This window comes from Mustela nivalis (assembly GCF_964662115.1).
Source record: "Mustela nivalis genome assembly, chromosome: 9".
NCBI classification, from domain to species: domain Eukaryota; kingdom Metazoa; phylum Chordata; class Mammalia; order Carnivora; family Mustelidae; genus Mustela; species Mustela nivalis.
The window spans coordinates 29,038,958-29,060,249 of NC_139028.1; the positions used below are offsets into that span (position 1 = coordinate 29,038,958).

Sequence of the window (21,292 nt, forward strand, 5' to 3'; positions counted from 1 at the left end):
GGTGTGTTTGGACCCCTTCGGGCTTTTCTATGGAAAGAATGTCTCTTGGGTTGGGGTGGGAGTTGGTGGGAGCAGAGAGAGATAACAGTGGACAGTCTCAACAAAACCACCCAAAAGATATTCCCCATTTTCTGGGAGGAGGGGATGATGGGTGCTCTGACAATTTCTTTTTCAATCTGATTTTAATTTCTGTGCATTAAATACATGCCACTAGAAATACTTTCTCTTTCAAATCCATGAAACGCTTTTTCAAATAGAATCACAAGCTGAGGGTCACTGTCTAGAGTCGATCAAAGTCATGCTGCTGTGGGAGGAGGGGGTGGAGGGTTGGGCACGCTGTCTTTTCACCCAGAGGACACACCTTGAGTCTTCTCCTTTAGGCTTCAGAGGCCCTAGGAACACAGCGTGCATCCGTGGGTGTAGTTTCCTGGCCAGAAAATGCTCTTCATCTGTTCCCTCACAGCTGGTTTCTTTCCCCTGTCTTTCCTGCTCCCAGGAAGTGAACAGTGAGGGAGCCCAGGATCTTTTCTAGAACCTCCTAGGCCATATAGTAGGTAGACAGGGAGCTCCTTGAGAACATTGTTGACTGCAACCTGCCATGAGGCAGGCCTTGCCCTGTGCTGTGGGGAACAGATGGATATGATGTGGTCCTTCCCTCCAGGAGCGAACGTCTGTACAACCACACACCCACACAACTCTTCTCGGGACACAGAGTGTGTGCTGTGCCCACTCGCACACCTTGAGCTGTCCATCCCAAGTTCTCCGCTTCAGTTTCCCATTGTGCCCACTGATATTCTCCTGCTGCAAAGCCTGGCAGTCAGTGCGACCTCCCTTTCCTGCTTTATTCTCAATCTGTCTCCATCACCAAGTGTGGCCCAGCCCCTCCTCCACAGCACCTCTCAGACCCACCCTTTCCTCTCCATTCCTACCTCTGCAACCCAAAGTCTGAGCCCTCCCCACCTCCGCCTAGGTTCTTTCGACAGCCTGCGAATGCCTTTGGGTCCAACCCTGACTCTTCCTCCTAAACCACCACTTTCCTCGTGCACTCTCTCCCTTTGCAAGGGATGCGTAGTCCATGGCTCTCCACTGTCTGCAAGACAGCATCTGATGAACTTCTCCAAAATTGGACAGCCTTCTCCCTGGGGTGCTCAGCAGCCATTCCCTCGTGTTACCTGTTCCACGTCACTGACATCCCACCATAGTGGAATCGCCCCTCTCTTCGGGCTCCCTAACCAGCCCCGACCTCACTGAATGCCAAGTTGTCCTCCAAGGGCTTTGCCTGTGCCTCTAGACACATCCGGTCACCAAGGGGTGACTGACTTCTCTCTTCTCCCCTCCTCCCCACTTTTCTCCTTATCATCCCCCCCTTCATTTCTTCAAACCTTTATTGAGCATTTACTATATATCAGATGCCAAAGGAACAAAGGTAAGTGAGAAATGGAGGGTAAACTCAGGGCAGTAACCACCGCTGTCTTTTTCGTCTTATATTCTTGGCACCTGATCTAATGCATACGCACTAAATAAACTTGACTTGTGACCTTGTGACTGAATAAACTTGACTTGTGACCTTGTGACCTTGTGACTGAATAAACTTGATTTGTGACCTACTCTGTTTGTCCCCTGAGATCTGCGGTCATGAAGCAAAACTGTTTTTATGTTTTAAACTACTGATTAGGGAGATACTGTGCCGAGCACACCACACAGGAACGAGGTGAGAAATGAAGGGTCAGAGTCTTGAGGAGTCAGACTTTATAGGATAAAAATAACTGGGTTATTCATGGAAGACCCACTTTAACCAAGACTGAATATAACTACAGTGTTAATCAGGTGTTACTACCACATTTCACAGATGAGCTGAGCTCCCAGAAATAAAATGACAGGCTCAAGGTCACCCAGTTAGCCCAAGTGTAACTCAAGGTCACACAGTGGTGTGTATTGTACCCACAAGTACAATAGACTCAAATGTCTCCAGTTGTAAACCCTGTTTTCTTGGTCACTATCCCATGTTGGTTATTGAATTAAGGGTCTAGACTCGGATTTTTATCCACAAACCAGGACTTCCCCTATTCAACCCCACCAACCATGATCCTCAGACCATCTAAAGAGAATCAGGGGATCTTTGGAGTGAAAAGCAGTTTCTTGGTTCTTCTCTCAAAGTGTACATGGCCCCTGCCAGCTGCTGGTCAACAACACTGAGCTAGGGTGGGTTTAGGGCGCAGTCCAGTACTGGCCATCGTGGGGGGTAGGAACGAAAAGAGGTATAATAATTATTGGCACTTAGTATTGTATAAATAGTCATTATCTATATAGCTGTGTTATTATATGAATATATAGAACTAGCTATATATCACAAATAATACTTTACTGTCGTAGAATTAATAATAGGTAACTTTAATTGTGTGTAGCGTTTAGAACTTTACATAGGTTATTTGACCAAATGCTTTTCACAGTCAATCCTGTGTGACAGGTGGCCCCATCAGGCCCCTGCGAGGATGAGTCTGTCCGGGGTCCCAGGGCACTGAGTGGTGGGGGAGGGACATCAGGCCCAGCAGTCCTGTTTCTGAGCTGCCTCCTGGGGTCCTTGGCTACACAGTCCTTGGCTCCTGGGAATGCACAGAACCCGCCTGAGACCACACTCTCCCTTGCCCTTGGCCAGGACTGCAAAGTCTAGGGAGACTCTCAGGGAATGCCTGGATGGAAACACACTTGGTGGGTTGGACTGTGTGGGATGGGGGTCCCAGGGGTGCTGCAGGCACGCTTTCCTGTTCACCATCCCGGGAAGGGAGGTGCCGTGTGGAACAGGAGGCTCCAGGGGCCACTGGAGAGCCCGTGAGGTGACTGTCCGCAGCCTGCAGGCTCCCTACATGCCCACGCTGCCGTGGACTCTGCAGGGCAAGAGGGTATGTTCCCAGCTCTCCACCTGGGCCTTGACAACTCTGAAGTCGGGAGGGATGTGGTTCTCCCCACTGAGCTCAGAGAGGAAAAATGCCAGCCTCCAGGTTCTGCAGTGGCTCAGTGGGGCTCAGAGTCGGCTGTGAAGGCCCCCAGTGCGGAGACCCCCCCCCCGCCCCCCCCCCCCCCCCCGCCCAACCTGCTCAGCAGGTGAGGAGAGGAGCCTGGACGCAGGAGTGCTTAGCAGGTGCGGCCTTTGGGCGCCTTCTCTTCAAACTGCGAGAAGCAGGGGCTGTATGTGGCTGGGAAGGGGGGCGGCTCTGAAGAGCCCCAGCCTGAGGAACCATCGGTGCAGCCTGAGCTGCGGGCTCTGAGTCAGGATGGCTGGTGACTGGCAGGCGGGAGGAGGTGTGGGGGCGGGAGTGGCAGGTGGCAGGAGGGCTCTTCAGCGCTGATAAGGACAGGTGCAGGTGCAGCCTGGGCTAGAGAGAGGGGCGGGGACGAAGCACTGGAAGCCTTTGCGCTCCAGTCCTGGGGCAGAGCTTCCTGTCCCCTCCCCACCCTCCACCTCCTGCAGCAGCACAGCTGGGAGTCCTCCACTCCTGCCACCCTGTCTGCCTGGTCCTCGGTCTTCCTGCCAGCTGTTTCCCTCTGCTCTCCTCTCGGCTGCAGTGCAGCCCAGCTGCCTCTCTCCTCATGACTTCTCCAGGCTGCTTTCTTGAAAGCACCCCCTCCGCCCCTCTGCCCCTCGTCCCTCCTCCCTCCTTCATCTCCATCCGCCCAGCAGGCTCCCTGAAGAGGCCACCCCCTCCCAGCCCTGGCCATGTGACCCTCACCTTAGACTCTTTTGGGGGACTTGCAGGACACATTAGCACCGAATGAACCATCACCATCTGGCTCTGGGAGGTCCCCACCGTCTTCCAGTAAAATATTTAAAATGCTGAGGACCCCGTGATTCCCTCTGAGCTCGCATACCCCTGACCCCTAATCTAAGGTCATCTCTCAATTTCTGATTATTTCCTGGGGAGGGAAGAGGCATTTTTTTTTTTTTTTCAAATAGTCCTGGTTGTTTCAGAAGTTATGAGGAAGATTTTTTTTTTTTTAAGATTTATTTATTTATTCATTTGACAGAGAGAGATCACAAGTAGGCAGAGAGGCAGGCAGAGAGAGAGAGAGGAGGAAGCAGGCTCCCTGCCGAGCAGAGAGCCCGATGTGGGGCTCGATCCCAGGACCCTGGGATCACGACCCGAGCCGAAGGCAGAGGCCCAACCCACTGAGCCACCCAGGCGCCCCCCCCCCTTTTTTTTAAATGGAAGACCGAGGTTATAAGGGCCGAATCACTGAAAGTGATGGTTTTAGAACAGTACTCTGGGGACCTGGCTGCTGTGGTATATGTGTGCATGTGTGTGAGTGTGTGGGTGTGCATGTGAGAGAGAGAGAGAGAAAGAGTGTAACAAGCAGGAAGAGGGGGCACCTGGGTGGTTCAGTGGGTTAAGGCCTCTGACTTCAGCTCAGGTCATGATCCCAGGGTCCTGCTCAGCAAGGAGCCTGCTTCCCCTCTCTCCCTCTGCCTGCCTCTCTGCCTACTTGTGATCTGTCTCTCAAATAAATAAATAAAAATCTTCAAAAAAAAAAAAAAAAAGCAAGCAGGAGGAGGACCTAGTGGGCCTATGTGCTTGGTGGTCAGGGTCCTTAATGGCAGGCTCAGGTCACTCACCCACCCCTGCCACTCATAATTGTCAGCCCTGATCTTTCGGGGACACCTTCTAGTACTGAGTGTCCTGAGTCTGTTGTCACCCCTATGGATGTAGGTGTTTGTGCCTCTCCCCTAGTCACTGATCAGGTGCTCAGGTGGTTCCGTGGCAGGGGCTAGCTGGAATACACACAGGGTCAGCATGGGCTGGTGCCAATGGCATGAGATCTGGGGTTAGAGTAGCTGAAAAGAGAAGGCCCAGTGCAAACCTCCGTGGAGCATGATGTGGGGGCAGGGTGCTGATGTCTCTTTGTCCCTGACATCATTCTCTTTCTTATTTATTTAAAAAGATTTTTAAAAATTTATTTGACAGAGAGAGATCACAAGTAGACAGAGAGGCAGGCAGAGAGAAAGAGAGGAAAGCAGGCTCCCTGCTGAGCAGAGAGCCCGATGCGGGACTCGATCCCAGGACTCTGAGATCATGACCTGAGCCGAAGGCAGTGGCTTAATCCACTGAGTCACCCAGGTGCCCCATCATTCTCTTTCTATCTATGGTCAGGGGTCAGATCCGAGGCGGTCCAGGGTTGGCACGTGGGTGTGCCTTTTCCCCCCAACCCCTGGACAGGGCACTTTGGCCAAGGCTTTGCTCTAGCAATAGGTTGAAGTGTGGAGACCACTGCCCTGAGGGTTAATCCCAGCCATTTCTGGACAGGAACTAGGCTGCCTGGAATGCTTGCCTGGCTTCTAAGTGCTTTGCAAACCCATGTACACAGTCACCCTGGTCCTGCTCCTTCAGAGGGGGAGAGAGCTGATAAGGGCACAGGGCCCCCAAAAGGCTGAGTGATGCCCTGGGGATGCCCAGTGGTCCAGGAGCAGGCAGAGTGAGGACTTCTCCGGTGCCCTGGGGACGCACCCACCACCACCCCTGTGCCAGAGCGCGGGGCAGCCCAGCTGAAACCCTGCCTGCTTCAACTCCCAGGACATTCGGCAAAACTTGTGGAGAGTGTGCGGATGGCCACGTTTGAGTGTAAGTCACTAAGCTGCAAGGGAGAAAGGGCTCAGGCTCATCAAGAGGTCACATAAAGTTCTTTTTGGGTTTGAGAAAGGCCTGTTGCAAGCGGAGGGCTGGAGGGAGGAAACCTAGAGGTTTCACGGAGGAGGAATCATGATATGGGGAATGCGACGAAGGAGAGATGCCATTCTGGGTTAGGAAAAGCACACAAGTGAAGGCACGAGTGACATGGACCCTGAGGGACCTGCTCTGAGTACCTGCCAGGACCTGGATCTTGGAGAATGGAAAGCACACAGGGTCAGGCAGGCCTGGGCTGGACCTCTGGCCCTGTCACTAGCAGTATGACCTGGCACGTTCCTCACCCTTATCTGAAATGGGAGTGACACACCTACCTCACAGCCGTGGGGAGAGGACTCATATGTTAATGATCCTGGTACACAGAGGTGTTTCCCAGGGGGTTGTTCTTATTTTCATCACCATCCCTGAATCTTTCCTGAGCCTAGGACCACTAAAAATTGGGCCACACTCTGGGGCACCTGAGTGGTGCGGTCAGTGAAGCGTCCACCTCTTGGTTTTAGCTCTGGCCGTGATCTCAGGGTCATGAGATCCAGCCCTGCATCTGACTCCAAGCTGGGTGCAGAGTTTGCTTGAGATTTTCTCTCTCTCTCCCTCTTCCCCATCAGTCACCCTCCATTTCCCCCCTCTCTAAAATAAATAAATCTTAAAACAAAAAAAAAGTGGGGCTACAGAGCACCCGGCATGAGGGATCCCAGGAGGCTTTGGAAATGGGAAGTTGCACCGATTAGAATCGGCTCCTTCCCGTGGGTCTCGAGGGTGAGAGGGAGCCTGTAGGCCCCCCTGCAGCTCTGCCGTTGCCATGACCCCAGCCCACCTCTGTCTCCCGAAGCTTCCTGGTCAGCCATACAGAACAGGCTCAGTGTTGCCGTCTGCTCTGTTAAGAGTGACCAGCTGGGGAAGGCTTTAAGAATGCTTGTATGCGGGATATTTACTGCCAGCTTTTCCCCAGCCCGGAGGACGAAAATTGCGTCTTATGAGATTAAGGAAAGCTACCCTGCTCCCGAGAAGCAAGCAGATGGCAGCAAGGGAGGGGGAGGAAGGAGCTGGCTCAGAGGCCCCCTAGCTGACACCAAAAGACGCCCAGCAGGGTGGGACAGGGCCAGGGCAGGACAACTCAGGTCATACCAGAAACCCAAGATTTGACTTCTGCCATTTTCCTGCTGCTCGGACCAGCTCCTAATGCAGAAGAATGGGTTTTGGGAGAATGTCTTGTCATGACCTACTCAGGGGAGCGGGAGCTGGGTGGGATGGGATTGTGTCCGAGCAGACTGACTGAGACAACTGATGTTTCTGGAGAGTGAGAGAATACCAGCAATGGTGCCAGCCATGGGCAGGAGAAGGTCTCCCCCACTTCCAGGACCACTTCCTGGAAGGGGCCCCCACTTCCAGGACCCCTGGCCAGGCAGGTGTGGGGAGGCAGACGAGAGACGGATCTATTTTCTGGGAAAAGTTGCTTAGAGTCTGGAGGAGACAAACAGGCTCACAAGGGACCAGAATTACTGGCATCACACAACCAGGGCCCAAAGTGAAGTATAAAGAAAGTCCCAAGGAAGAAGGAGGCTTCCTTCTGAGGGAATGAGGGAAGGAGTCCCAGCAGGGTTGGCTTCTGACGTGCCCTTGAGGCTAACGGATAGGAGGGCAAAGAGGGAATGTTCTCGGAGATGGGAAATGGCATAAGTAGCACATGGAGGTTGGAACATGCTCCAGCAGCAAGAGCTGAGGCCATGTGATCTCGGCTGCCTCTCTGGCTCTGCCATTACCTCCGTGTGGCCCCTGGGCACATTCCCCAGGCCCTTTGCACCTGACTTTCTCCAGCAGGACAGTAATCAGTTGCTTGCTGGGTGGTTTGTGAGAAGGACATGGGGCATTTCGTGTAAAGTGCGTGGAGCCCTGCACGCCCTCAGGAGGGGTTGTAAATACGATGATGGACAGGGGCTCCAAATCCCCAGGAGAAGGTATCCTGGGGGTATTTGGCTCCATGGGTCTGGAGAAAGCTGGTGTGAATAACTTATAAGCATTCACATCTCAGGTAGTAGGAGAGGTGGTTCTGCAATATGTCCTCTCGTCTGGGGCTGACTTGGGAATTCATCTCCAAATAGGGGAAGTCACTGATGCTGACGTGCCCGCCAAAGAGGGACAGGGTCGCTCCAGGCTGGACAGATCGGGAACGCTGTCTTGGGTGGCACAGTTAACCACTGTCGAGGTCTGCACAAGCTTAGAGCCCTATTGGGATGGCCAGAGGTCATTTAACCCCATCTTCTTCCTTTGGATTGGGACTGGAAACACCAACAGAGAAGCCAGAAGAACAGAGCGTGGGAGTGGGGTGGAAGAGGGGCTGTTGGTCCACTGTTTCTGCTAGACTGTCTGCCGGGAGAGAGACATGAAGACACATTCACCCTCCACATTACCATCTGCAGCCACCAGCAACTTGATTCTGATACACAGGTGAGGAGAAGCTTGCTGAGATGACCAACATTCCAGAAATTGCTCTGGAGTTTTGTTTGGGCTTACACAGGAAAGCCAGACTGCCCCTCCCTGGGGCTAGATATGGGACAGGAATTCCGAGGGCATGTTTTCCTGTCCTTGTGTCTTGTCTGAGCTGGGGGCACCCAGGTAACCTGTGATTCTCCTGGTCTCACATACCTCTCCCCAGGATACATACTCCACCAAGGTTGTCCTGGACAGTGTGGGGCTTTAATGAAGAGCAATGGGGCTGGCCGAGGCAGGGTGACTCCAAAGTCACTATAAATCCTTCGTCTACTGATGATCAGCCCGTGGCCCCGGCCAGAACCTGCACTGTCCTCATTAGAGAGGCAGGCGGAGGTAATCCTCCATCCATTCAGCCAAGCTCTGGATGCCAAGAGGATACTGATAAGTGCTTCTGGAAATACTGGTGCATCAAGCCTGGGAAGGAGCCCATCCATCCCTGCCTGTGGTCCTCCCTGAGTCTGACTGAGATGGGAAGGGCAGAGCAGTGCAGGGTTTTGTGGCAATGGTGGGGGAGGGTATGGAGGAGAGATGGGAGACACTCCGGCAGCCCATGAAGGCTAGGAGCCAGGATGCCATCTCAGGCTTTCTGCGAGCTGGCCATGGGGCCCAGGCAAAGCCCCTTTCTGTCTCTGAGCCTCAGGCTTTTGTGTGTTCAGGAATATGTACTCCCTGAACCCTTGTTGGGGAAAGGCAAGGAGCAGTAGGAGAGAGAGAAGGGGATGCTGAAGAGCAGGAGAGAGCTAAGTCATTAGAGTCTGAAAGGAAGTGTGGGCATTGGCTGTGGGCGGACATACCTCCTTAGAGAGGATCAGGGTGGGAACCATTGGGAGGCAGAGCTGCGGGTTGGCTAACTCCATAGTGTCCAGCGTCTCTGTTTTCTTTCCTCCCTCCGTCCTTCCTTCCTTTTTTTCTTTTTTTTTAAGATTTTATTTACATATTTGACAGAGAGAGAGAGAGAAGAGAGCACAAGCGGGGGAAAGGCAGAGGGAAAAGGAGAAGCAGGCTCCCTGCTGAGCAATGAACTAGATGCAGGACTGGATCCCAGGACCCTGAGATCATGACCTGAACCACCCAGATGCCCCTCTGTTCCCTTTTCTAAGAGTGACTGGAAGGACACAGGAAGCTGTGTCCTCGCCCTGGGCACCTGACCCAAAAGGTGCACCCAGGCCCAAAAGTGCAGAGCAGCCACCGTCGCTAGGAACCAGGCAGGAACAGGTGCACGGCACGGGGGCGTGCGGATGTGTTCAACAGGGAGCATTGCTAGGGAATCATGGTAGGCCTGAGCGTGTCGGCCCCGAGTGCACGCTAAGAAGTTTGCACTTAATGAGAAATCATCAAAGGGTTTGACCCACATGCTCAGATCTGAGTTTTGGGGAAGATCACAGCGGGGACGGTGAGGAGGGTGGGTGAAGGAGGATAATCCGAAGACGGGAAGACTGATCAGGAATATCTTGCTGTCATTGGAACTCAGGCTAAAGCAGCATCCGTGGAAAGAAGAAAGTGGATTTGGGAGCCACTTGGAGATAGAACTGGTAGGGGTTGAGAGGAGATGAGAAGGATGGAGGCATCAAGGTCCCCTCTCCCTGGCCTGCAGGAAGGGGTGATAGGTGACCTGGGGGACTGTTTCTGTGTCAGGAGGGGCGGCGTGCTTGGGGGGGGGGCAGGCAACACAATTGGTGTTGCTTCTGCCACCTCTGACCTGGGTGCCCTCGGCCTGACTCTTCCCTTCTCCGGGACTCCCCGTGTGTACAATGCAGAGTCTAGACTCAGTCTGTTAGGTCCCTCCCTTTCAGGCCTAAGGTTCTTTGTTCTGCTTTATCCAAAGTCTTATTTTTGGGTGGGGAGAACCCATAGCTGAGAAGAATACAACTGAGCGAAGAGGAGGTAAAGGCAAATCTCTCAAGGACATTTGGTCTGTTTGAGGAAGATCCATGCCCTAACCCTCAAGTGTTTTTTTTTGTTTTTTTTTTTAAACAAACATTTTAAAATAATCATTTTATCCTGGTATAGACCTTGCCAGTGGGAAAGTGTGCTAAAACATTCACATGCATAAGGATCACCCGAGGTGCGGCGCCTGGGTGGCTCAATGGGTTAAGCCTCTGCCTTCGGCTCAGGTCATGATCTCAGGGTCCTGGGATCAAGCCCCACATGAGCTCTCTGCTCGGCAGGGAGCCTGCTTCCCCCTCTCTCTCTGCCTGCCTCTGCCTACTTGTGATCTCTGTCTCTGTCAAATAAATAAGTAAAATCTTAAAAAAAAAAAAAAAAAAAAGAATCACACGAGGAAGTTGCTAAAAATACACTTTCCTGGGCTCCCAGCCAGAAATTCTGAGATGGTGGGTCTGAGCTAGGTCCAGGAGTCTGCGTTCTACAGCTCCCGGGGATAATCCGGCCACAGGTGGGTTTTGGTGCCCATTTGGGAGGCACCATGGGATGCCTGGGGGAACTGGGTTCTTTTTGGTTTGGGGGAACTTGTCTTTTTAATTTTTTTTAAAAGATTTTATTTATTTATTTGACAGAGAGAGATCACAGGTAGGCAGAGAGGCAGGCAGAGAAAGAGAGAGGAAGCAGGATCCCTGCTGAGCAGAGAGCCTGATGCGGGGCTCCATCCCAGGACCCTGGAATCATGACCTGAGCCGAAGGCAGAGGCTTTAACCCACTGAGCCACCCAGGCCCCCCATGAGGGAACTTGTCTTTCTCTGGACTTGGTCTAGCTGCCATTTCCTTCTAGGTGCGCCATGTTTCCTTTGCCACTCCATGAGGTCGTTGGATGAAGTCAGTGGTTGTCACTAATTTTTTTTCCCAGTGCATGTAATCTTATGCCAGTGGAATCCCATATGATTCCACTGGCATAAGATGGAATGCCAGGGTGTGAGGTGGGTGGGGGCAGGCTAGGTGAAGTTTGAGGGGCCCCTCCAGCCAGTGGGCTACTGTGCAGGGGACCCCAAGGTCCCGCTGTGAAATGCTCAAGGTATCAGAAGGTCCTGTGCAGTTTCGATGGTTTCCAAGTGTTCCATCAAGAGCAGGGTGGCTGCTTCCCATAGACAGATCCCAAAGTGGGCCTGGGAGCCAGGTGCTCTGTGTGGATACGGCAGTCTGTTCTTGAAATGAGCAGCTTCTGTGCCACTCACCAGCCCTGCGTCGGGGACAGCAACCCAGACATGGTATTTATAGAGAAAACATCTCATGGCTTCCGGAGTCGTTCCCAACAGGGAGTAGATCACCATGTCCCACATTTCTTCCTTCTTGGAGCCCAAAGACAACCAACTCGTAATTATGTTCGCTAATGGAGAGGAAGCAAGGGTGTGAGTAATCCAAAGTGAAGGACAGTGCAAAATAATGAATAGTACTAAGTAACATGCCTTTTCAACTCTGGAATGCATTTCAGTATTCACGTTTGAATGTGGATGCGTTTGATGTTCTGGGAATTTTTAATACTCAACAAAACAAAACCAAAGCCAGTGATGGAGCTCCCCGCTGCCGCCGACTCGGCCGGGCGCAGAACATCACCTCTGGTCCTGGCTGACAGCTGGAGGCGGGCCACCCCCACACCCCCACCAGCTCACTGTGTTCACGGCTCGACACCTTCCCCTAGGTGGGGACAGGGATATCAGCGGGTTTCGCCTTTAGAGGACTTTCATTCCCTTCCGGATTCATGCAAATAAGAGCAAAATAAGAAGCTGTGAAATGTTAACAGAGGACTTCATTAAGCAATCTTGGTGATAGAGTTTGCCAGGCATGGGGACAATTTGCCAGCAGATAATTGAGAGCTGACTATATATGTGTCCTAATTAAAAAAGTGATGCTTCGCACTGCCCTGGGACTCTGGGTCTCATTCTTCGGGTTGGTTAAGGGGATTAACCACAGCTAAGGCTTGCATGCACTTTATACTCCATGAAGAACTTCGCATATGTTATTTTGCTTCTTCTACCTGCATGACACCCCGTGGAGGAGGTTCTAAGATCCGTCCTGATGTGGAGACTTGAATGCCAAGACTCACCATAGCGGTTGGCTCGATGCCCCACAGCAAATGTACATCTCCCAACCCAGCCTGCCGCCACCTGGTTGTGACCCTGGCAAGGGCTCAGATCACCTTCTCCAACCCTGAAAATGCAGGCGCTAACCAAACAACCAAACCAAACCAAATAAACTTGCCATTACTGTGCCTGTCTGATTGTTTGAAAGTGGACGTGTTGGTAAAGGAGAGATTTTGTGCTACTGTCACCCTGAGAGGAAGGAGAGAGACTACATGCAGCTGGGAAGCACCTGGGATGGTCTGAGGGCTTTTCTTAGCTTCTAAGAGGCTTACACTGGGTCACTGAGCCCATCTCAAAAGACGAGCTAATGGCGGGAAGGATGGAACTGGCTTCTCAGGGGAGCCCCTTGAAGCAGGGGAACTCCAAAGCTAGCCATTATCACATCAACGGTACTGAGAGATAGAGAGGATCTCTTCTATTTTTTGGATTGGGAAACAGAAGCTCGGAGAGGTTAAGTAACCTGTCCAAGGTCACGGTGTGCATTGGAGCGGGCAGACTCTAGTTCTGTGTCTTGGTTTACTCCATAGTACCCGGTAAGCCCAGAGCGTGTTTGAGCTTCATGGTTACCTCTTCAGAAAACAGAGACTGGCTACTGTGTCCTCCAGCTGCCCCCAGCTGTGCTCTAAAAACACATCAAGGAGCCTGACAGGACAACTGCTTCTTGCCTTGGACACAGGCTCTGCCCCACCTGCAGACCGCCATCAGCCAGAGAAACTTCTGATGCCCCCAGGGAACCCCTGGGGCTGAGATCAGGTCCAAGAACAAAAATTTAGGGCAAGAGTTGTCCACAGCTTGGCAGAGGCACAAGCATTTCATCCCCATTCAGAAGCTTTTTGCAAAGGCCCAATAGCCTTCTCGCTCGGTCCCGGGCTGGGGGAATAATGACTTACATTCCCTGCATGGCTGGGGTCTCGTGCCTTTGTAACAGCCACCCTAGTGCTGAACCTCTCATCCTTTGTCCAAAAAGGACCAGCTAGTGGCTGTAGGGAGACTTCCGCAGGGGGCATGGGACCGGGGGTTGGGGTGGGGGTGGCCAGGAAATGGGAGCTATCTCCAGGCCCCACTCGGGCCCGACCCCCGGGACGTCTCTGTCTCTGAGCCAGAAGTGCCACTAGATGTGCCGACAGCTCCTCTAATAGAAGAGTTACTCGCGGCTTCAGTGGAGGGAAACAGAGCAGCTTTCAAACCTTCTCCCTTAAACGCAACAATATTTGGTAACACTTGGCGTCTTGGGGAGAGAATTCATGTCCGTAATTAGTTACTGTATATCACCGTTAGTACCCTGCTCAGGATTTACTGGGCAAATACCATTTAACTGCACAATAACTACAGGTCCTTGCTGCTTATTGGGTAATTTACTAAGGCTGGGGGAATGGGGCAGGAGGGACTCTGAATGGGAGGGATTGTAACCCCTTGAATCAAACTTTATGAGTTTGGGCTTGGCAGGGAGGTGGCTGCCGGTAGCCAGCTCTCACTGCTTTGTTTTGCAGAGTTGGCGGGCACACTGCTTCCTTCCCTTTATTTATTGCAGGAGAGATCTGGGACTGGGGTCTGAGGCTGCCCGGAGCTACGGAGGGCCTTGTGGTAGAGAGGGTCTTTGGCTGAGCACAGAGGCACCCCCGGCAGGAATCCAGGCTCGGAGTCCTGGGAGCTCCATCCATCCTTGCACGTACTCCCTCATGGGGCCTCCTTCTGTTTCCGGGCCAGTGGGTGGGGAGCACACACAGGGAACCGTCCTTGGCTGGCAGGATCAAGATAATCTGAAACCCTCTCTTCTCTCTCAAGTGCCATGTTGGTTGGGAAGCAGGCATTCCCGGACACTTGGCTGTAATTCCCAGCCTTAATCTGCTTGAGCAAAGTCTGTCTTTGTTTGGCCACGGCACTGTCTAAACTCCTCTAACCTATTTAGACCACGGAGAGGGGAAGAGACACAATAATGAAAAACTCAACGTGCAACATTGCCTTACGCAATCTAATAAATTACTCGGTACCCGGCTGCCAGCTCAGACTAAGCCCAATATTGCCTGCAGTAATTATTTGGATCAAATGCAGTTTATCTGCTTCATATTTGTGCTTCTGTGCTCAGTGGTAACTTATAAATGTCATTGTGGTGTTTATTTGTTATAATGAAACTTAATGGCATTGGAAGCCAGGAGCAGAGCTGGTGGGCGGCGGGTTTAAAACAATCTCTTCATCTCTGGAGAAAGAATGAGCCAAGATAACACGAAACTGCCCTGTAGGGAAGAGATTTGCGGAGACGGTTGTGTCCTCGCGTTGCGTGGTGGGCAGAGAGGGCTGGGGAAGATTTGGCTAGGTTTAATCCTGGTACTGCTCCATCTGGTGCTTCCATCTTCTAAGGGTATTACAGGGGTGGGAGATGTTCGATGTTCACACCACCCAAGGGGTGGCCCGGAGAAGAGATACAAGCTGCCCAGGGTCTTGGAGGAAAATGTCTTGTTGGACGGGGCTGGACGTGAAAACCCCTAGGGTGAGGACAGACGATCAGACGGAGGTCAGGCGGAGAGTGTGGGGACAGAAAACAAAGGGAAGGTATCCTAGAGAGGGAAAGGAGGGGACTGAGAAGTTTTCTCCTTCGGGCGAGAAACCAGCCCCGATGTTAGAAAGCACGAAGCATGGACGGACCAGGGCAGAGCTGGTGGGCGTTGGAAGCGGGGTTCCCCTCTGGCTCTACACAAGTACCATGGACGAGGATCGGGCATTTAGTGTAGAATAAAGGGTTTTGGCTTCTTATAGCTCTGGACTGTGCCATTTACTAGCCATCTGGCTTGGGGCGAGTTCTTGATGTTTCCCGAGTCTCATTTCCTCATGTGGAAGGTGGGAGTACTAACAGATACCTCTCAGGACAGTAGTGAAGATCACAGGAGGTGATGTGTATAAAATGATGCACAGGGTGTTTGGCACACAGCGAATAACAAACAAATGGCCACAGCAGTGACTGGCAATTAGTAGATGTTCAATAAACGTCCGTTGAGCGAGTAAATGAGTAATGACGCTTCCCACCCGTGTGTGCTACAAAGCCCTCTTCCAAACAGCTGGGCTTGGACTGAGAACCTTACGGCTGTGCAAAGCTGATCTTATTACCCCTGTTTTCTAGTGTGAACATGGCTATGGTAACTTGCCCAAGGCCGCTGAGGTGCTTTATATGTGGGCATTGGCTCTTCTGTCTCCTGGGGCAGGACTATCTCTACCAGTCACCAGGGACAGACAACGCTCCATCTCCGCTGGGAGGCTGAGCTCTTCCCTCCTGCCTGGCAGCACCGCTCCCTGGAGCCAGACCACAGAGCCCGCGCTGACCTTCCTCGCTGAACCTGGTGGCAGAGGTAAGCCGGGGCCTTTCTGTCCATTTCATCTTAATACTACAGTTAGTGTTTACTCATGAAATATTCATTTTCTCCCCTCAGCGACATGCTCATACAAGGCTCCTAATATCATACATATGGATGAAAATTATTAGTCATTGTTATTTCTCCCACTAGCCGGTCCCTTCTCCTAGTACTCCTCCTGTTTTGATCTCAGCAAAACGGGACTGAATTGAGGGTTTTAGCCTGGAACACTAATAATAATGCCTTGCATTTTATGGTACTTTATGCTTTCTCAAAGCACTAGCACAATCATCATGCATAGCTTCTCTTTGCAATATCCGCACAGGGAAAGAGCCTTGGTGCCCCAAAGTATACCCATTTTGCAGATGAAAAAAATATATGTCAAGAGAGGTCATGGTCGAGGTCATACACCTAGTCAGGAACCAAACTTATATTTAAAGATGTTTATTTACTTATTTATTTTTGTTCAACTTCTAATGCAATGTTCTTTGGGAAACAATGTGTTTGTCTCATGTAAATAACAGCACCATCTTATTTCTATTGTTTTCCAGTTTCTAAAGCCTCCCCCCCCCCCCCAGCTATTTTACTGTTTTTCACAGGCAGGCTTGAGTTACTCTTATTTGACAAAACTCACACAAGTTGGTGGTGGATCTGGGCCTTAAACCATCATTCCTCAAAATGGATTCCAGAGAACATTAGTCCTAAAGCATGTTTTGTATTCAAATAAGTTGGGGAAACTCTGAACCATACACCCCTCTTGGTGGTTCACCACGCCCTTTGGCATATTAGAATCTCTGAGACATTCTATAGGGCAGACCTGTTCAGTGAGGGCTAACCCAGCTTCTCCCACTGTTATTTACCCACGGCGGGTCCCTCCTCCTCTTTCTGAACCAATGGGCTTTAGAGCAGGGCTGGGAGAGAAGAGGCTGGAGACAGGGTAGAAAAAAACATGCCTGTGGGGCCACCAGAACTGACACACCCCCCTCCCCAGACTTCCTCTCCTCCTTCCTGTACCCCCAGGGTGTGAATTCTAGATAATTCACTGCATATTAGGTGTAGTGAGTCTGGTCTATATCAATCTGGGGCAGGATCAGAGGGGCGCCTTGCTGGCTGACCGGGGGTCTGTGGGCTGTGCAAGGTGGGGAGATGTGGGAGAGAGTGGTTGGTGGCCATGGGCTGGGGGACGTCTACGTGGATCCACAACAGGAGCTCGGCCAGGTCTGCCCTTGCTGCTGAAAGAGGGAGTCATCCCACCCTCATCCCCCAAACACACAAAGCTCCCCCAGGCAGGGCAGAGATAAAGAGACCACTGTCCGAGTCTTTGTTTTACCAGGTCATAGCTGGGTGCCTTTAGGTAGATGACTTCATCTTTCTGAGCCTCTTTACCCTCAAAATGGAGTTAACCCCCCTAACTTGTGATGGGATGAGGACGACTGATGTCAGTGTGTGGAAATGCCTCTCTAGTCCTGTGTCTTTGCAGCTTAGCTCCCCACCCTTCTCCTGGTTTCTCGGGGTCCCCCAGTGTTACTCCAGACAGAAGAAATGGCTTGCCCCACCTCTGTGCTCCATGAACATATCCCTGGTACATTTGTAGCTCTCCCATCACCCTGCCTTCTGCTCGTGTCTTCTGTGCCTGTCTTCCCACTGGACCCAAAATTCTCTGAGAGCTGAGCTGACTCCGTCAGTGGCCCCCCCTCCCTCTCTGTGTCCCCGAGGCGTGCCCACTTCAGGGCCCGAAGGCTAACTCCTCATCTCCGGTTATCTGCAACCTGAGGTCTTTCTCTTGAGCTAAGGGTCCCTCTGCCTCCCAGACAGACCATGACACGCAAGACCTTGCTTAGGGTCGGCTGCTGGCAGAAGCTGAGTGAAGATGAGGGCATCCTGGATGTGTTGTTCATCTCCGTGTCTCTCACAGCACGAGGCACACAGTAGGTGCCTGGTAAATCTTGGAGTAGGACAGAGACTAGCCCTATGAACAGATGCAGGAGGAATGTGGTTCGGCAGGCTGGTTGGGAGTGGAGAGCCTCCCCTCCCCCCATACCCCCCCCCCCCCCCCCCCCCGAGCCTGGGGCAGAATGGCTGCTTCCTTCTTCTCTTCTTTGAGGTCCTTTTCTCTCCTCTCTACCTGCTCTGGCTGACTCTGGTCAAAGCTCTGGGTGCAGAGGACCAATGATCAGCCAACGTCCTTCCTCAGTGAAAGGAGAACAGCTTGGTGTAGGGTTTGAGATCCTTTCATGAATAATGGTCGAGAAGTGCTGTTCTTTAGTATGAAGAATAGTGGTTATTCCTGGCACATTTGACTTGGAGGTGGGGAGTATTACATGGCTCTATTTATCCCACACTCTGTACGCAGTTACTGAAACTGTCACCGTGTCCTATATTCCATAGGCCATTATGTGTATTTCAAACCATTATATAAATGGACTTGATTTGGTACTTCTGAATGTCATTAAACTCCTCCCATACCAGTAACAACACAGTTTCCATAGAAACTAATACATTTGAGAAGGGAAGGCGTAGGGAAGAAAGCAGATGGAACAGGGGGGAAAAATACGTCCGTCCGATTATTATTTCCAGAACGCGGGACCCAATGATGTGACATGGGCCACTCTATGGAGATGGGGCAAGCTCCTTCAGGTTTTTATTGACTCTCCTTTGATAAAAGCCATGGATAATTCATCTCAGCCTGAACCTGCTCATTCCAGCACACAGCTCTAAAAACTTTATGGCACCGCAGGCCATTAAACACGCTCATTTATTCAGACTCCTTCTCCCCTGGGAGGGGGAGGGGGGAGGGTCTCCCCGTTCAGCGGTGAAGCTTTTGAGGCTCGCTGAGGATGGGGGGCAGGTAGGGAGGCAGAGAGAAGAAAGGAAGCCTCCTCAGGACATAGCAGGCATAGAGGGAGACCCCAGGATTCTGCCAGTGGTTGCCACCTAAGTCCTTGGGTCCCATGGACATCAGTGCATTTGGACAATAAAGCTATAGACACATGGGGTTGCAGGGGTGTTATATTTAAAACCCTGAGAGCCTGGCTGAGGAGCTGCCCATGGCCTTTGTAGATGAAGTTTTCTATTTTTGCAAGGGTACAAGCATAGGTTGCAATGGCTTCATATGGGGGCACTCCTGGGCCCTACTCACTTAGCCCATAGTTGGATTGAATTCCCTGTATCTGCTCCCCTAGCTCCTGGGCATAGCTGGTTACAGCAATTATGACATTGTATTTTAATGGCTGTGATAACTCTGGGGGGAGGGGCTGTATCCCTACAGGTCAAGGGCGTCCTGGCATTGTGCGAGGCACAGACTAAGTGTGGGATGTATGGTTGGTGAGGAAGTGAGTACATGTTATTGCTGTACTCAGAAGGGTTCACATGCATTGGTTCATGGTGGGGATATTGAGCCATTAGAAGAGGGTGTGGACCAGATGACCTCTGGTCCCTTCTGGCCTCGAGGACCTTTGATAATATGGTTCTAAAACAGCTCAGCCTATACTTGATTTGAATGTAGATTTCTCTGACTCCCAAGGTACAGTACTTAACCATTAAGCATACTCACCACAATGTTAAAAGGAGAAACAGAACCAAAACAACCACAAAATTAACCTGGTATGAAATATATCTGGTCCCCTCCCAGTGGAGGTCAAAAGTTCTTGAGGACAGAGCTGTGTCCTGCCTCTCTGAGGTTCCTATGTCTGGCACAGTCCTGGGCTCATAGCGGGCAATGGCTTTACTCTGTATAAGGCACATCTAGATCAAAGAAGCCCCTCCCCTTCCTTTTCTCTTTGCTTCTCATCTCTTTCAGAACATAGCCTCAACACACGTTCAGTGGGCAGACTTCCCTGATTGATCCACTCAACCCTGCCTCTCCCAGACTTCAAGAACTTAGCATGGTTAAGAGGAAAGAGGATGGCCCCTTGGGTCAGAAGCCTGGGTTTGAGTCTTGGCTGTGTGGCTCACAGGCTGTGATAATTGGGACGAGTCACATGACTTTTCTGGGTCTCAGTTTCCTCATCCCCATGTGATCTGTAAGGTTTCTTCTAGGGGTCCATGGTTCTCAGATCACCCAGTCCCAGCATCTTGGGAGCCACGGACCAGAGGCAGAGAAGGTCACTTTGCTCGCTCTTCTTTCAGTGTCTACTCTGTGCAAACATTATGCTAGGGCCCTGGGATGTCCTGGAGACCCAACAGAGCTTACAGATTAGTAGGCAAGGCAAGTATTAGTTAAAAAATAGCAATACGAACTTATATGTGCAGACTGAGCTATGAAGGACCAGTATAGACAAAGGTCCTGGGACAGATGGGAGCATTCCTGTTTGAGGAGCTGAAAGAAGACTGATGTGTCTGGGGTATGGTGTTAAGGGGACAAGATGAGGCCAAAGAGGTAGGTAGGAACCAAATCATGTACAGATTCATGAAACATGCCAGGGATTTTGGTATTTTTCCTAAAAGCAACACGAAGCCATTGAACTATCTTCAAGAAGACTGTGACATTAGACTTGCATTTTGAATATTGCTCTGGCTGAAGGTGGAAAATGAACTGGGAGGGAAGGCAGGGGCATGATGGATGCACAGAACCAGTAAGGAGAGCCCTTCTGTAATCCAGTGAGGAAGAGAGGTTGTGGGGACAAGGGCCATGGCTGTGAGATGGACAAGGTGGATGGATTCAAGAGATATTTGGGAGGTGACGTTTCTAGGTCTTACTGAGGAGTGGATATGGGTAGGAGAGAAAAGGAAGTTTGAAAAGGAGCTTGGTAGAGTCTGTGGCCTACGGGCCCCCAGCTTGCCTTAAATAAGCAGGTTTCCCAGTAGGAATGGTGGCTGGAGGAACGAGACCCGGGAAACACTGGAATTCTCTATCAAATCGCGGAAGGAGGAGAATGGAAATGGCGGGTCCCCTGTTCCAAGACGCCAAGTGAATTAAATAACAATCATAAAGTGCCCTGGAAATCTGCATCTTGTCATAAATAATAAACAGGGACGTTATACAAATAACCAGCTTTGCAGCCCCAGTGGAAGGAAACATATCAGTAAGAAAAATGAAATAAGAAAAAATGCACCCCAAAGCCCCAACTAACAAAATGACAGTATTAGCTAACATCCTGGGGGCTCTCGCAGGCAGTGAAAGAATGGTCTCTGGAAATTGTAAGCCCTTAGTGTAAGCCAGACTGCTATGGCTGCTGCTGTCAGAATGGTAGGGGCTCGCGGGTCATCGGATCCCTGCTCGGCTGAGGCAGCCGAGGACCCTGGGCCAGGGTCCTGCTTCTCCTTTGCTCCTTAAAAAGCACAGCATGTCCCCTAGGTCTGCTCGACTCTCTTACTGCCACCCAGGGGACAGCTGACACGGGCCTGAACTCACTCTCAGAGGGCAGACAGGAAGAAGAAACACAGATCTGCCTTCCCCGTAAGGCTGCCAAGCAAAGCCAGTCAGTCAATTTCCCGGTACTGGTTCCTTTGGTGACCAAAGCATTTAAAATTAGGGGATGAGTGGTGAGAATAGGGTGTGGGCAGGGTGTTTAAAGCTGAGATAGGATTAAAAAAAAGATTTACCCATCCATTTATTTTAGAGAGAGAGAGCACACGCGTGTGGCAGGGGCAGAGGGAGAGGGAGAGAGATCCTCAAGCGGGCTCCTCACTGAGCGTGGAGCTCGACACAGGGCTCTATCCCAGGACCTGAGGATGTCCCAGGACCAGGATCACCACCTGAGCCGAGATCAAGAGCCAGACACACTCGGATGCCCCAAGCCAAGTTAGA

General features: G+C 51.5%; 1 protein-coding gene and 1 long non-coding RNA gene across 6 annotated transcripts in view; one reads left to right on the forward strand and one right to left on the reverse strand.

The window, feature by feature from the left end:
* KIRREL3 (kirre like nephrin family adhesion molecule 3) overlaps positions 1–21,292 on the reverse strand; it is a 546,897-nt gene that overhangs the window by 98,379 nt on the left and 427,226 nt on the right. The gene's annotated exons all lie outside the window — the stretch shown is intronic.
* The window catches only part of LOC309841075, a 36,324-nt gene that overhangs the window by 10,040 nt on the left and 4,992 nt on the right, over positions 1–21,292 (forward strand). Inside the window, exons 2-3 of the long non-coding RNA XR_014298923.1 lie at positions 13,731–13,864; positions 15,315–15,540. This is a non-coding gene — a long non-coding RNA (uncharacterized lncRNA). The remainder of the gene's footprint in view (positions 1–13,730; positions 13,865–15,314; positions 15,541–21,292) is intronic.